We start from the raw sequence: 17207 nt of genomic DNA on the forward strand, positions 1-17207 counted from the left end.
GGGGTTGGATTCATGGGCGGAGCCAAGGGTGGAGCCCAGTACAAGCTTCCGTACATTCCCAGTACACCTCCCCCTAGGGGCAGAGCCACGCAACTGCTCATGTGCCGAGCTTACAGAGGCATGGTACAACATGTGTGATAACAGTGTGAATTATGCTATTATGATTCACCACAGTACCCAATCACATTTCTACACTGGAATTAAATGAAATCGGCAATTTATCCAAATAAATAAATGCATTTCAAATAATTCACCTTGAAGTTTATATGATTTTGTAAGTCCTTATCAATCATACACACAAGAATATCGGAACAGGAGAAGGCCATTTAACTCCTCGAGCCTGTTCCAAATATCCCACTTACTGACGGTTCAGTGCACCAGACAGTATCATGCATATTATATGATAAAAGAGATGGTGCGGAGGTGAGCTGGTGTCAGATTGGATCATTTCATTTGCATCAGAGCTAAGTGTATTGGCATCACAAACTAAAACGCAAGCATATTCTTGCCATGACACAAATGGAATGGAATGCATTTTAGCTCCAAGTGGTCTGATCTTGAAACCCATAAGGGTCACAGAGCGGGGCATGCTAGTGAGAAGGCCTCTGGGTTAGGCCAACTTCAGGAGGCTGATCCAGAAAGCTGGACAGAGATAGATGGAATATAGGAACATGAGGAGAATATTCAGCATTTTGTGCCTGTTATGCTATTCGATGGCTGATTTGCCGACTAACATGGTGCATTTTTCTTCTGAAAAGTATTGATGACTATTCCCATGACAAATCCCTAATAAGTTAAATCCATGGAAAGAAGTCAGCAGAATCCCACTGGGAATCCTTGTTGATGCTGTATGAATATCCACAAAAGGATAATGGATAGAGTACCATACTCAGAGAAGAGATAACAAACGGTTACAAAGTATGTGAGAAAACAGTTTTACTGTGCTGTCGCTCTATTGAGACAGTTCTAGAATGTCTTTTTTTTTCTATTTTTAAATAAATTTAGAGTACTCAATTATTTATTTTTTCCAATTAAGGGGAAATTTAGCCTAACCTGCACATCTTTGGGTTGTGGGCGTGAAACCCACGCAGACATGGGGAGAATGTGCAAACTCCACATTAAGAAGTCTTACAACACCAGGTTAAAGTCCAACAGGTTTGTTTCAAGCATGAGCTTTCGGAGCACGTGTTTGAAACAAACCTGTTGGACTTTAACCTGGTGTTGTAAGAATTCTTACTGTGCTCACCCCAGTCCAACGCCGGCATCTCCACATCATAAACTCCACATGGAGAGTGACCCAGGGCCAGGATTCGAACCCGGGTCCTCAGCGCCATAGTCCAGTGCTAACTACTGCGCCACATGCCACCCTAGTTCTAGAATGTCTTAACGTGGAATCAGGTCTTGAATTGCAAAGATCTTGGCCGGAATCCTCCACCCAGTTGGATTCTCTTTTTCCTCCGGCAGCGCATCCCCGCCTGCAGGTTTTCCGGCCGTGTGGGGCGGCCCCAATGGGAAATCCCATTAACAAACTTCCGACGTAGAGAATCCCACCACAGGTGAACAGCACACCGCAGCGAAACACCCAGCTGGGGAACCTAAGAATCCAGCCTCTTATTTGCTTCAGTGTAAACCACTGAAATATTTGACACTGAGTGTTGGACAGACTGAGAAAATTAGAGATTGTCTCAAAATGCATCTTCAAGGCTCGCCATTGGCTTGGAAAGTACAGCAAAAATACTGAGAGAAGTGCTTCAGAGTCCAAGAACCTTTTATTCTGCAACTTTGTGATATAATTTGCTTTTCAAATTTCAGGACCATGTAGCTAGAAGCATTGTTCAGGAGCATGCTGTGGCGATCTCCCCTTCACTGAGCAGTTTGCTCTACATGCTCGACAAATAATGTACTGGTTTCTCAACTAGTATTGTTTATGGCAGATAACTGCTTCAAACTAAATATATATGAACAACCCCTTTGTGTTTTCAGCAACAGAAACACGACACAGTAGAAAGTCTTGCTAGTTTGAAAGGGGGAGAAAAATTAATGCATTCATTTAAGATCAAAATAAGGCAGGGATAATAGCCTTTTCTGCAAATATCCCTTCGAGAATACATACAAAGTTGTATGCAAAACATGAAGGGCTGCCTGATTAGGACAGGTCCTTAGTCTACACCTCAGCAGGTTGCAGAGACTTAGCTTTAGTTACCCCGGGCGAGATTCTCCGCACTCCCGACGGTGCGGAGAATAGCGTGGCTCGTAAAATTTTACGGCCACGCTGTTCCGACGCCCTCCTGCTATTCTCCCCCCCCCCCCCCCCCCACGCCCAACTCCCGACACGAATCACTGCCGCCGTTTTTTTACGGCCGGCAGCGATTCACAGCTGATAGATGGGCCGAGTTCCCAGCCCTTTACGGCTGTTTTTACGAACGGCAAACACACCTGGTCTGGCCGTTCGTAAAAACGGCCGTAAACACTCGCATTTTATAACCATGGCACCGATTGGCACGGCAGTACCACGGCTGTGCCAAGGGTGCCATGGGCCCGCGATCGGTGGGCACCGTTCGCGGGCAGCGGGCCCAATGCCCGCGCACTATTTGTCCTTCCGCCGCCCCGCAGTATCCATTCGCGGGGCGGCTGAGGGGCATCCCGGCTGGCGCATGCGCGGGTTTCGCGCAAATACGCGATGACGTCATCCGCGCATGCGCGGGTTGGAGTCTTCCAATCCACGAATGCGCGGCTGACATCATATGACGCGTCAGCCGGCGCTAACTCGGGAAAGCGGGTTTAATGAAATTCGTTAAGCCCGTGATGCCGGAGCTTACGGCGTCGGGCTGCTAGCCCCGACCGGGGACCAGAATCGGTTCCCGGTCGGGAAGGGGGGGGGGGGGGGGGCTGGCGTCAAACCCACCCGGATTTGACGCCAGCCTTACGATTTCTCCCCATATGGGAGAATCTCGCCCCCCATCTTTTCTATCCTATCATGAAATGCTCAGAAAGGAATATTGGGCAGGAACTGATATATATTATATATATTTTTGAGAATGTCTTCGCTGCCTACGATATCCAGCCAAACTTTCAGGAATGTTGTTGGGACAATGAAAATCAAAAAATAAAACTTTCTTTCAATGGCTTTCAGCTACTTTCAGCTACTTTCAGCCTCCATATGGTCTCCTCCCAGTCTTTGATAAGAAGTAGGGCACTAAATGTACAGGTCCTGTTTTAAGATTGAACTCTTACACAAAGTTGTTTAATAAAAGCTGGAGTAGTAAAAAACATGACATAATACACATCTGCAGAAGCACTCCTACTGAGTCCTTTGAAAGAAAAACAATATAGAGAGTCGTGAACACCGGTCAATCCATCACGCAAACCCGCCTCCCATCCATTGACTCTGTTTGCACCTCCCGCTGCCTGGGGAAAGCGGGCAGCATAATCAAAGACCTCTCCCAGCTGGCTTATTCACTCTTCCAACTTCTTCTATCGGGCAGGAGATACAGAAGTCTGAGAACACGCACTATCAGATTCAAAAACAGCTTCTTCCCTGCTGTTATCAGACTCCTGAGCGGCCCTCTTATGGACTGATCTGATCTCTTCAAACATCTTCTCAGCTTCACCTGATGCCTGTGTCTATTTATTTACATTATGTGTTGTATGTTTGCCCTATGTATTTTTTTAAATGTATGGAATGATCTGCCTGAACTGTACACAGAACAATACTTTTCACTGTACCTCAGTACACGTGACAATAAACAAATTCAATCCAACAAATCCAATCCAATGAAAGGTGACAATCTCATGTTATGTCATTCATAGTACCATAGAATAGGACAGCACATAAAGAAGTCACCTGACCGATGGATTTTGCTGACTCTGAAAGAGAAATTCATTAGTCCCACTCCCCAGCACTTTCCCCGTATTCCTGACATTTATTTTCTCCTTCAAGTATATACCTAGTTTGTTTTTGAAGAATACTATTGAATTTATGTCTGCCACAGCCTATAGGCAGTGCGATGTCCCCATGGAGCACGAAACCTGTTGTCCTCTCTCAAGGTGGCCCCAATTATTTGGCATCCTTTGCCAATCTGGAGGCTAATGTCATCCATGATTGTCATTGTGTTCTTCTCACATGCCCCATTTATTTCTCCCCGTATGCTCTGCCTGACAGTGTAATTACTGTTGGCACGTCTATGCACTACCCTTGCAAGTGACCTCTCATCTTTCCTATTTCTTATCTCTGCCCCAACATTTTACATCTTGCTCTTTTGAGCGAAGGTCATCACTCACAACTAAACTAATGACATCCGTAATTAACAGAGGACCCCACCACCTTTTCCTAGCTTCCTATTTTTTTATTAGAAATATCAAATACCCATCAAACTACAGGTCCAAAACTTGGTCACCTTGCAATCATATTACAGTGACGGCTGTCGGTCATACATATTTATTTCTATCTGTGCTAACAATTCATTTATTTTGTTATGAATGCTACATGCATTCAGATGTAGAGCCTTTACCTCTGAATTTTTACTACTTTTGCGATCTGTGGACTTGTCTTCTGGTACAATCTTAAGTTTGTATGCTCTGTCCCTTCGTGCCATACTCTGGTTATAATTTTCCAAATTACTACCCTGCACTCTTCACTTGTCCCAGTCCAGTTCAAGTGACATCAGGTCAGCATTAAAACAACTGTAGAATCAAGAAACTCAAGTACAGTTGAAGTCAATGAAATTTGGGGGAAAGTTTTCACCTGGTTTGAGTCATACCCAGTAAGAAGGAAGATGGTTGTGGTTGTTAAAGACCAATCAGCTCAGCCCCAGGACATCACTGCAGAAGTTCCTCAGGCAAGTGGCCTGGGCCCAACCATCTACAGCTGCTTCATTAATGACCTTCTCTCCATCATAAGTTCAGAAATAGGGGTATTCAATGATGATTGCACAGTTATTGCCATTAGCAACTCCTCAGTTTCTGAAGCAGTCCATAACCACAAAACCTGATGGACTGATAAGTGGCAAGTAACATTGATGCCATGAAAGTGCCAGGCAATCATCATATCTAACAAGAGAAAATCTAAACATCTCACCATAACATTGAACAACATTACCATTGCTGAACCCTCCAATATCCTATGGGTTACCATTGATCAGAAACTTATTATTAACCCGATAAACACTGCGACTAAAAATCATTCTGTGGCATGGAAATCACAGCCTGACTCCTAGAGCCTGTCCAGGGTCTACAAGGCAATGAAGTACCATCCACTTTCCTGGAACAGTGCAATTCCAAAATCCCACTAGAAACTCAACACAAACCAAGACAAAGCAACATTCTAGATTGGCACTCTGTTCAGCACCTTAAATATTCGCTCCCTCCGCCACTGGCTCACAGTGACAGAAATGTGTGCTATTTGCAAGATGTACTACAGCAACTCACCAACGCTCCTTCTCGGCACCTTCCAAACTTAATACCCCTACCCCCTAGAAAGGCAAAGGCATGGGAACACCACTATCTGCAAATTTCCCTTCAGGCAAACATACCCTTCCGACTTAGTATTATATTGATGTTCCCTCTACTGCCACTGGGTCAAAACCTGGAACTCCCTCCCTAACAGTGCTGTGGGTGTTCCTAACGACAGTTTGTTGTACTAAACATCCTAAATCATGCATTATTTTGTAACACACATCATTAACTAATAATTGTGGTTTGTGCTTCATTAAGGAAAGTGTTCATAAATGCTTTTGGTTTACAAACATAGTTAATTGCTTTTGTTTACAGAACATTCACCGAGAAGGTAGCTTGGGGTTTGATGGGCCAAGTAAACCACTAAATGGTCTTTAAAATAATGGCCAGGATATTACAGTCCCTCCTGCCTGGCAGGATATTACAGTCCCTCCTGCCTGGCGGGATATTACAGTCCCTCCTGCCTGGCGGGATATTACAGTCCCTCCTGCTTGGTGGGATATTACAGTCCCTCCTGCCTGGCGGGATATTACAGTCCCTCCTGCCTGGCGGGATATTACAGTCCTTCCTGCCTGGTGGGATATTACAGTCCCTCCTGCCAGGCGGGATATTACAGTCCCTCCTGGCTGGTGGGATATTACAGTCCCTCCTGCCTGGTGGGATATTACAGTCCCTCCTGACTGGCGGGATATTACAGTCCCTCCTGCCTGGTGGGATATTACAGCCCCTCCTGCCTGGTGGGATATTACAGTCCCTCCTGGCTGGTGGGATATTACAGTCCCTCCTGCCTGGTCTGGTGGGATATTACAGTCCCTCCTGCCTGGTGGGATATTACAGTCCCTCCTGCCTGGTGGGATATTACAGTCCCTCCTGGCTGGTGGGATATTACAGTCCCTCCTGCCTGGTGGGATATTACAGTCCCTCCTGCCTGGTGGGATATTACAGTCCCTCCTGCCTGGTGGGATATTACAGTCCCTCCTGGCTGGTGGGATATTACAGTCCCTCCTGCCTGGTGGGATATTACAGTCCCTCCTGGCTGGTGGGATATTACAGTCCCTCCTGCCTGGCGGGATATTACAGTCCCTCCTGCCTGGTGGGATATTACAGTCCCTCCTGCCTGGCGGGATATTACAGTCCCTCCTGCCTGGTGGGATATTACAGTCCCTCCTGCCTGGTGGGATATTACAGTCCCTCCTGCCTGGCGGGATATTACAGTCCCTCCTGCCTGGTGGGATATTACAGTCCCTCCTGCCTGGTGGGATATTACAGTCCCTCCTGCCTGGTGGGATATTACAGTCCCTCCTGCCTGGTGGGATATTACAGTCCCTCCTGCCTGGTGGGATATTACAGTCCCTCCTGCCTGGTGGGATATTACAGTCCCTCCTGGCTGGCGGGATATTACAGTCCCTCCTGCCTGGTGGGATATTACAGTCCCTCCTGGCTGGCGGGATATTACAGTCCCTCCTGGCTGGCGGGATATTACAGTCCCTCCTGCCTGGTGGGATATTACAGTCCCTCCTGGCTGGCGGGATATTACAGTCCAGCCAAAGTAAAGGGCAATTTAAATGGATTGACGCATTCGCCGGGGGAAGGTACGCCATGGTGGGACTGTAAAATTCTATCCAAAGTTCCATCTAATATTCCTGTGCAGAATGTGGCCTGCTTGTTGCATTGTGTGGTCATTTTAAGATTGTTGCTTCGTCGTGCATGCAGACATTAAAGGCTGCCCCTGATCCACCCTTGCGGCGATCATCCAGAATTTGTCGCCCGCCACAAAGACTAAATTTATAGACTGAACTTTTGTACATTTTGTTACCTCATCGTTTTTACCTCTGTAAATATTGTTTTACCATTTCATCTGCCCTATATCTGCACCAGCGACACCTTCCTATGTATATAAGTTCATTTTAGCACATTCTGTACATAGTTACGCACATATACACATCCACACGCATACACACTGCATCAAGTGCAGTCCACATCGACCCAGCCTGCCCAACACATCAGACACTGTGCCTGAACACTGCAGGAGGTCACACCACGGACACAGAAGCCAACATCCGAACACCCAGGGAATGGGACACTGCTCCGGGGACATGTCTACAGTCGGAGGGTGGGTGAGTGCAACGGGGAGGGGACCATCGCCCTGTCCAGATAGCATTATGTGCGGGTATCAGGGCTACAGGGCCTGGGGGTCCATTGAGGGTGTGAGCAGGGCTTTCCGGGTGTGGAGGAGTGGTAACCACTGCACCACTGTGCCACCCAGATCAGTCATGATCTTATTGAATTGTGGAGCAGACTCAAGGAGCAAAATGGCCTACTCCTGCTTCTAATTTGTAATACAAATACGTATCAGTGAGTGCTGGAGGAATTCCCATTGGCCCTCTTGCACTTGGAGCCTGCCTACCCTCCCTGACCAAACGGCAAGCCCATTCCATGGCCATTAACTAGCATTCCATTTCAAAAATCATGGGTGTGCCTGTAACACCCCGTGTGGCTTCCGGACCCAGGATTAGTCCCCAAGTTGGGTTCCGATCCTCTGAATAAAAACGCAGACGACAGCAACAAAAAAAAATCAGAACAGAATTAAATATTGTAAAGTTTAGAACATAGAACATAGAACAGTACAGCACAGAACAGGCCCTTCAGCCCTCGATGTTGTGCCGAGCAATGATCACCCCACTCAAACCCACGTATCCACCCTATACCCGCAACCCAACAACCCCCCCCCTCCAACCCCACTTTTTAGGACACTACGGGCAATTTAGCATGGCCAATCCACCTAACCCGCACATCTTTGGACTGTGGGAGGAAACCGGAGCACCCGGAGGAAACCCACGCACACACGGGGAGGATGTGCAGACTCCGCACAGACAGTGACCCAGCCGGGAATCGAACATGGGACCCTGGAGCTGTGAAGCATTTATGCTAACCACCATGCTACCGTGCTGCCCCATGTTTAATATATATAGGAACGATCAAGAGGGGAAGCGGGGAGGTGGAGTAAATCTACTTCCTGAAGATAACAGCAGTAGGAAAATGACATAGCCAACAGTAAGTCAGAAATGGAACTAATGTGGCTGAAGGTCAAAGACTATACAGGCTCAGTCACACTAATGGAGATACCCTACAGACCACCTCAGCAAGGAAGGGGGGGGGGGGGGGGGGGGGGGGGGGGGGGGGAAGAGGTAAGAGGTATGAAGACAAATTGAGGAAATTAGAGAAAATGTCTCGAATAACAATCACAAGTGATTTCTGAAAATTAATTGGTCAAAGGAGTTAGAAAATGGCAAAACGGGAATGAAATGCCCACACTGTGTACAGGCCCCCTTCGAATCCATAAACACGGAGCCCAATGAGGAAGAATTTGCTACTAGTGAAAACATTGGACAAGTAACAGAAAGGGAGCATCTCGGCAACTGGGTCATATTATAGTAAGCTTTAATATGTTGAGAGGAGCAAAAGCGTGACAAAGATAAATTGGAGAAAAGCTGATTCTGAGGAGCTGAGAATAGGTCGGAATACTCCAGCCCTTGGGACTGTCTTTTCCCGCTACTGGCACACTCGCGCCCGTGTGTTTTCCAGTGGCGTGGGATGGCTCCAATGGGAAATCCCATTGACATGCGACAGGAAGAGTGAATCCCTGTCAACGAATGGCATTCTGCTGAAAGGCACACAGCTGGGGGACCGGACTGTCCAGCCCATAAGATCCTGATGGGTCTTCACAGGGAGAGGTAGAGAATCACGACCTAGTGGACACAGTTTGAAAATAAGGTGTTGCTCATTTAAGACAAACTGAGAAGGTTTTCCTCCAAGAGGGTTAGAAGTTTTTGGAACACTCTTCCTCAAAAGGTGGTGGAAGCGTAGTCCTTGGCCAGAATTTTGCGCTTTATTTTTACATGTGTCTCTGATCAAGAAGAATGTTAAATCCCGCATGATAACATCGGGCACGCATCCCGACATCATTGCGCATTTGTGCGATATTATCGTCGGCGTGCATACAGACAGCTAATCATCCACTAACGGCATTTATCACAGGATCCCTATAGTACAGAAGGAGGCCATTTAGCCAATCAAGTCTGCACCGACTCTCTGAAAGAGCACCCTACCTAGGCCCACCCTCCCATCCTATGTTGTCACCCAGTAATCCCACCTGACCTTTTTGGGTTACCTAAGGGGCAATTTGGCATGGCCAACCCACCTAAACGGCACATCTTTGGACTGCAGGATGAAACAGGAGCACCCAGAGGAAACCCACACAGACAGGGGGAACATAGAACATAGAACAGTACAGCACAGATTAGGCCCTCCGGCCCTCGATGTTGTGCCGAGCAATGATCACCCTACTCAAACCCACGTATCCACCCTATACCCGTAACCCAACAACCCCCCCCCCCCCCTAACCTTACTTTTTAGGACACTACGGGCAATTTAGCATGGCCAATCCACCTAACCCGCACATCTTTGGACTGTGGGAGGAAACCGGAACACCCGGAGGAAACCCAAGCACACACGGAGAGGACGTGCAGACTCCGCACAGACAGTGACCCAGCCGGGAATCGAACCTGGGACCCTGGAGCTGTGAAGAATTTATGCTAACCACTATGCTGCCGTGCTGCCCCTAAGAGGGGAGAAAGTGCAAACTCCACCCACAGAGACAGTCACCCAAGGCTGGAATTGAACCCAGGTCCCTGGCGTTGTGAGGCAGCACTGCTAACCACTGTGCCACCATGCTGCCCTAAAATTGCCTGTATGATATCTCGCATGGCGCATGGACATGTGGCCATCCTGTTTTTTCACTTTTCTCAACCAAAGGTGGGATTAAAAGGGAGCAGAGCATTGACTGTGTGAGTCGTTTGAGTCCAGATGAGAGCTTGCTGCTGCTTTTTTGATGAGATTTCAGACCATTGAGTCTGAAGTATTTGCTTTGTTAACTTTGTTTTGACGACTCTTTTGCTTTGTCAGCTCTGTTGGTGTATTTCTGTGCATTGCAGCCCATGGGGCAATGCCGTCTGCACTTCCACACTTGGGGATTGTGTACTCTGCTTGTGGGAACTCCACTGTTGAGGAAGAGAGGGGCGGATGGAAAGGTGATCTGCAGGCAGCGCGGGGGGGAGATACCTGTGAGAGGCGCAGACGTAGAGGGTGCAGTGCTAAAAGAGACGGTAAGAGAGATGGGACTACAGAACTGCAATCCAGCTATCTCCACATGTCCGAAGTCCAGTGTCGCAGGAGGTTTCAGCTCTCGAGGGACATCATTATGCCAGATGATTGGGCCGAAAATCGCCTCCAACTGTCATCAATCAAAAGGCACTGATGAATCCACAGAATCCCTAGTATGCAGAAGGAGCCCATTCAGCCCATTGAGTCTGAAAGAGCATCCTACCAAGACCCACTTCCACGCTCTATCCCCGTAACCCAACCTAACCTGCACATTTTTGGTATGTGGAAGGAACCCGGAGCACCCAATGGAAATCCATGCAGACACCGGGAGAACTCCACACAGATGGACACCCAAGGCCAGAATCAAACCTGGGGCCCTGGCGCTCTAAGGCAGCAGTGCTGACCACTGTGCCATCGTGCCATGGTATGTGTCTATAGAAGACATGGAGGCCACTCAGGGCCCACTTCACTTGAGATGCAAACGAGGAACAAAACATTATATGGTTGCCAAAGTCTCACAGAAACAATACAAAACACTGATGAAGTGAATGAATGTCACACGTGAAAACGCCACGGTATCTTTACATTATGTCTGCAGCACGGTAGCATTGTGGATAGCACAATCGCTTCACAGCTCCAGGGTCCCAGGTTAGATTCCGGCTTGGGTCACTGTCTGTGCGGAGTCTGCACATCCTCCCCGTGTGTGTGTGGGCTTCCTCCGGGTGCTCCGGTTTCCTCTCACAGTCCAAAGATGTGCAGGTTAGGTGGATTGGCCATGATAAATTGCCCTTAGTGTCCAAAATTGCCCTTAGTGTCCAAAATTGCCCTTAGTGTTGGGTGGGGTTACTGGTTTATGGGGATTGGGTAGGGTGCTCTTTCCAGGAGCCGGTGCAGACTCGATGGGCCGAATGGCCTCCTTCTGCACTGTAAATTCTTTCTATGTAAAGTACTATGACCCATCCCCAGTCCCTTAACCACCCTCGCTGACAGCGACATTGGCAACAGATTGTTGGCTCTGCTGTCGTGTTGGCCTCGATGAGCTTGGCGCTTTTCCTCTGGCCTTGGGGCCTGAGCAGGCTCTGCCTGGAAGGGTGTGAACATTGACATAGCTGGGTGCTGCTAAGTCACCGTGGCCTCAGATGATGCACAGTCACTGGCAGAGTGGCGAAGGAGCTGTGCCCTCAGTCTGTCAGTGTGAGGTATGTCTGGACCTGACAGAGAGACTGAGTGCCTCATCCATCTCTCACACTGGTGAAATAATATCTTGAGGTAACAGCCGATATGTGGACTTGCAGGTCTGGGCCCGACCTCTGGAAGGACTTACTCTGTTCCTGGAGATGCATCTCCATGAGGGTTACCACTCTCTCAATGGAGGATGCAGTACTCTCAGGGTCAATGCAGTACTTAAGCTCCTCATGGATTCCTCTGTGACAGATACCATGGCATGCAGACCCTCAGGGATCCCCACAGATCTTCCCACACACCCTGCTGTACATCCAGTGTCTGACCATCTGCCTCGGACTCAACATGGCCCCCGTCTCCAGCAGTTCTTGTCCTGCCAGTGCCCTGGGAACTTCCTGCCTCCACCAGTTCCTTATGTGAATGTGATATGCCCTCAACACAGTGCACTCCAAAACGGGGCCAAAGCGTCATAGCCCATAAACATGCCTGTATCTGCGTTGGTGCTTGACGCAGAGAGATGTGATGTGGTGCATCACTCGGCAGCTCCTCCTCGGGTGTCAATGCGGGGGGAGGGCCTCCCGGGGTCAGTCAAGCATCATGAGGATGGCACCTCTGAGGTAGAAACAAAATATGTCAGTTGAAAATGCCATCACTAAAGGTGTCTGTGCAAGCACAATGGTTGCCAAATCTGCCACATGCATCACTGAGGCACTAGAAGTGGTCAAGCTATGTGTACTGTGGATTTGAACCTCTCATAGGCAAAGTTACGACCCCACCCTTGTTGTACAATCCCACAGTCTCTCATCTGCCCAGTGCGCTCTTACCATCCTCCGAGACCCCTGCCTCTCCGAGACCTGTGGACCATCCTCCACACTTGCGTTCCATGTCCAGGGCCTCCAACTCAAACATGGATGGGATCAGGATGTTGGGCACCCCACAACCTGTTTGTGTGTGGTCCAGTGCATTATGGCTTCTCTTTTACTGAATGTAAACAAGTGCATTCATTAGTCCATCCTTCACCTGCAGCACCATCCCAGCCTTGCATGTCCGCCCCCCCCCCCCCCCCCCCCCCCCCCCCCACCCACCCACACACACACCCAGGAGAGCCAGCTTGTGGTGCCAGAAGATTGGCACCTCTCACCCTTCTATACTCTTAAGGTGAGCAGCAACATCTCTCACCCTTGGCAGACACAGGAATATGTGAAATTTGGCACTATGCATCACACACACCTCAACGCTGTGATAACGACCACCCCCGAAGATATCCATACTCAGTTCCGAGCCAAATTGGTACTCAGCCTTGCGAGGTGCAAAAGGTCATTAAACCTTTTCTGACACTGAGTTCATGTGCGGCACACCACATTGTGCCTTAGTGTGGTGAGCTAGCCTCCTGTTGTCATCCCGAGGCATGAATATTTCACGGCAGGCATTTACTGAATCCATTAGAGCATGCACGCAGTTGTCTCAGAATCACGGGGCAAAATGCCCACCACGTGCCATGTCGTTGGGTGCCGAGGCCATCACTTGTGCCAAATTTTCCACTCTCTTATCAATAAATCCATTAGGTTCCCCCCCAACTCCTGGTGACCTTCAGGGGACTGCCTGGACTCATTTTATATACCCCTCCAGATGACCCAGGAGGGGTATTTTATATACCCCTCCAGATGACCCAGGAGGGGTATATTTTATATACCCCTCCAGATGACCCAGCGCCTGCTATGCTCCCGCCCCCCACTAGCAGCGCTGCACCAATGTCTACCCGTGTTTCATATGGCCGGCCCTGTATTGCCCAGCCAGCGTTAAATCGCGCCAATCAAGCACGATCAGCAACCACAAAATTCAGGTCTGTGAGCATTTTTAAGGAAAAGGTAGATTCTTGATCAACAAGTGGGTGAAAGGTTATCAGGAGTCGGTGGGAATGTGGAATTGAAGTTACAATCAGGTCAGCCATGAGCTTATCGAATGGTGGAGCAGGCATGAAGGGCCGAGTCGTCTACTCTTTTTTTATTCGTTCTTGGGATGTTGGTGAGTCAGCATTTGTTGCCCATCCCTAATTGCCCTTGACCTGAGTGGCTGGCTCGGCCATTTCAGTGGGGGGGGGGGGGGGGGGGGGGGGGCAGTGAAGAGTCAATCACATCGCTGTGTGGGTCTGGAGTCACATATAGGCCAGGGTAAGGACGGCAGATTTCCTTCCCTGAAGGGCATTAGTGAACCAGCTGGGCTTTTACAACAATCGGCAATGGTTTCATGGTGATCATTAGACTTTTGATTCCAGTTTTTAGTGGATGCTAATTTCACCATCTGCCATGGTGGCATTCGAACCGGGGTGCCCCAGAGCATTATTACCCTCGGTGTCTGGATTACTAATCCAGTGACAATACTACTACGCCACTGCCTCCCCCATCGCCTGCCCCTAATTCTTATGTTTGTAATTTAGGAAAATAAAATGGACAATTGGCAAGCAATGATTTGGAACACCTGTGGGGAACATTTCAAACAGTGTTCAACAGAGCAGAGAAAATAATACCTTCCATTAAATAACAAGGGCGGCCTAAATGCTGTTGAGCCAACATGAACGAATAAAGACATAAGGAAAAGGTTGAGGGTTAGGAAAGGATTATGATAACAGAGGAAAGCAAGACAAGGGAGAATATGAAGAGATTAGGAGAGAATTTTAAAAAGGAAGGCAAAAAAGGGACTACGAAATTAAATGGGTCAGCAGTGGTCAGGAATCCATTTGCTCTACCAGCAACTTTATAATTTCTCTTCAATTTAATCATGGTACAGGCACTCTGTTCCTGTGTTTCCTGAATGGGCCTAGGTAGGATGCTCTTTCAGAGGGTCGGTGCAGACTCGATGGGCCAAATGGCCTCCTTCTGCACTGTGGATTCTATGCACTGAATCTCTCAGAGGATGGATTCTTAATTAAAGGGACCCCAGCAGGGGTCAGAACGACTCAGCTGCATCTCGATTGTTGAGGTTGCAGCAATTACAGGATTAGAGAGGGGGCCTGAGAGGACTGCTCCATGGGTCTCCAGCTCTTCCCTGGAGGACCTTCCGCAGGATTTGAAGGCCACCCACTTCAGCCAAGCAGGAGTGGACGGAAGAGGGCGAAAGGTAAGCAGTGGGAACGTGGTCCCTCAAAACTGGAGTCAGTTGCTGCAAGGAAGGAAAGAGAGTGAAAGGTTCAGACCTGTGAACTTTCATCAGAACATCTGCTGGTGATATAAGGCAGTCAGCAAGAAATCAAAAAGGGAATTCAGAAGAAATATCTTCATCCTGAAGCTGATGTCCATGTGGAGCTCAACAGCACAGAGGGTGGTTCAGTAAATAATATAGATATATTTAGGAGACGGCGAGATAATTATTTGAGGGAGAAAGAGACTTGGCGGTTAGGCTGATTGAGTTCGATGAAGAAGGATGGAATGAAGCTCAAGTGGAACATAAATATTGACATGGTTGAATACCTTGTTTTCTGTTTTGCATGTGCTGTAATACAATTCCCAAGATTTGGTTGGTGTAAATTTCCACACATCCTGAATGTTGGACAAGCAGCCTGACAAATAAAAGACAGTGGCATGGTGAGTGGGGGAGTGGGGAAAGATGGTGGGAACAGATGGAGTTGTATGGAGTCAGCGCACCTGTGGGACCTGATGTTGGAATTTTAGATAATTTTACCAAGGAGCAGCCATGTGAAATATAGGAAGGAACCAAAGGTGAAAATCTTTGAGGGAAGCCCAGAGGTAGTGGTGCATGAAGAGAAGCCTTTTTAGATTATTCCCTGGCTATGACTAGATGGATTAGAATGGAAGGGGTGAGGACAGTCCCATCTGGCTGGATGACAGACAGGAGGCATTGGAAGAGGATCATGCAGCCAGCCAGATCAAAGGTTGAAGATAGGTCAATAAGGGCGAGGAGGGATAGTTCAGAGTCACTTCAGAGATTTGTGACCTGGGTAAGAGCTGTTTTGGTGCTATGGCATAGGCAGAAACCTGATTGGAGGAAGGCAAAATATGACCTTCTCTGCGTGGATCCAATCTGCCAAAAGTTGTCCCCCTGGCCAGCCTCTGCCTCCCCCCCCGCTGGCCAGCCCACACCAGTCCCCACGAAGACGGGTATGGAATTTTGAGGAAACAACATTTTCAATAACAGTGGAGAGGAAAGGGGGCTTGTTGATGGAACAGTAGTTTGCCAAGGAGGCCAGGGATTAGATTTCTCAGGAGATGGCGATGATGCCCAATTCGAAGAGGATAAAGTTTGTACCTGAGGAGATGGAATCATAGTAATATTAACTAACATGAGGACCACAGTGATTTAAGTGGTCAACAGTCAAGGGAATGTGGACCCTCATGAACAAGTTAAGTCTGGAGAGAGCGTGAGGAGAGATAGAAAAATGTGAGCTCAAGGACAGAATTCTCTCATTCCTCTGCTGTCAGGGGATGGGGGGGGGGGGGGGGGGGGGGGGGGTGGCAAGGAACATCTCCGCAGGAGGCCCAAATTTGGTTTCATACCAGTGTGAATTTACAGCGGGACCTTCCAACGCTACTGGCCATGGCAGATTGGAAATCCCAATGGAGGCTGGCATGAAAGCAATTTGGGGGTGATGGGGAATGCTTTGAGAAAATCGTTTGTGATAGAGAAAAGAAGGTGGTGGTTATCTTTGTATTCCAGGATGATGCTGGAATGGTGAGCAGTTTTGATCAAGGTCAGCAGGTCCAAATACTGCTTTATGTGGTGATGAATGGCTAAAACGGCTGCCCATTGTATACATTTAAGTCCTCGGACTTATAAAAGTGGAGATGAAGGCCGCAGGCGGGTTTCTCCACTGCCCGACTCTGATATCGGAATCGGTGATCAGGTGAAGAATCCCTTCCGAAGCGCAAACGGAGATGGTTTTCTCCTCTCTGCCTCCGCCAAAATGGCGTCATTGCATTGCGTGCCATACGCCATTGGAAAGGCGTTGGCGCATCGTCAGAAGCCCCTCCCCCGGTGCTCCGTCCCGATGGGCCGGGTTCCCGACCGCGTGGTGACGTGTGGTCTCAGCGGTCAGGAAACCGGTGTGATGGCTGTGGACTGTGTCCAGCACCGCCACAGTCGGCCGGAAACCATGCTGCTGGCCGGAGGGGCTTCCACGCGGGCTGTGGGGACTGGTGGGGGCTGGCCAGCGGGGGTGCCAGGGGCTGGCCAGTGGGTGGCCAGGGGGACAATATTTGGCAGATCGGGTTCATGCACAGCTGTACGGTGTTGTACGGGTTCATGCACAGCTCATGTTGTACGGTGCGACCGCTGCAGGTCGCCACTGTGCACATGCGCGGCCACAAACCCAGCCATTTTCAGCCATTTTTGGCATGGGAGCTGGGAGTTTTACCCAACGCGGCTGCTAGACCCTCACCGGTCCCAGGATCGGT

This window comes from Scyliorhinus canicula, chromosome 7 (assembly GCF_902713615.1).
Source record: "Scyliorhinus canicula chromosome 7, sScyCan1.1, whole genome shotgun sequence".
NCBI classification, from domain to species: Eukaryota; Metazoa; Chordata; class Chondrichthyes; order Carcharhiniformes; family Scyliorhinidae; genus Scyliorhinus; species Scyliorhinus canicula.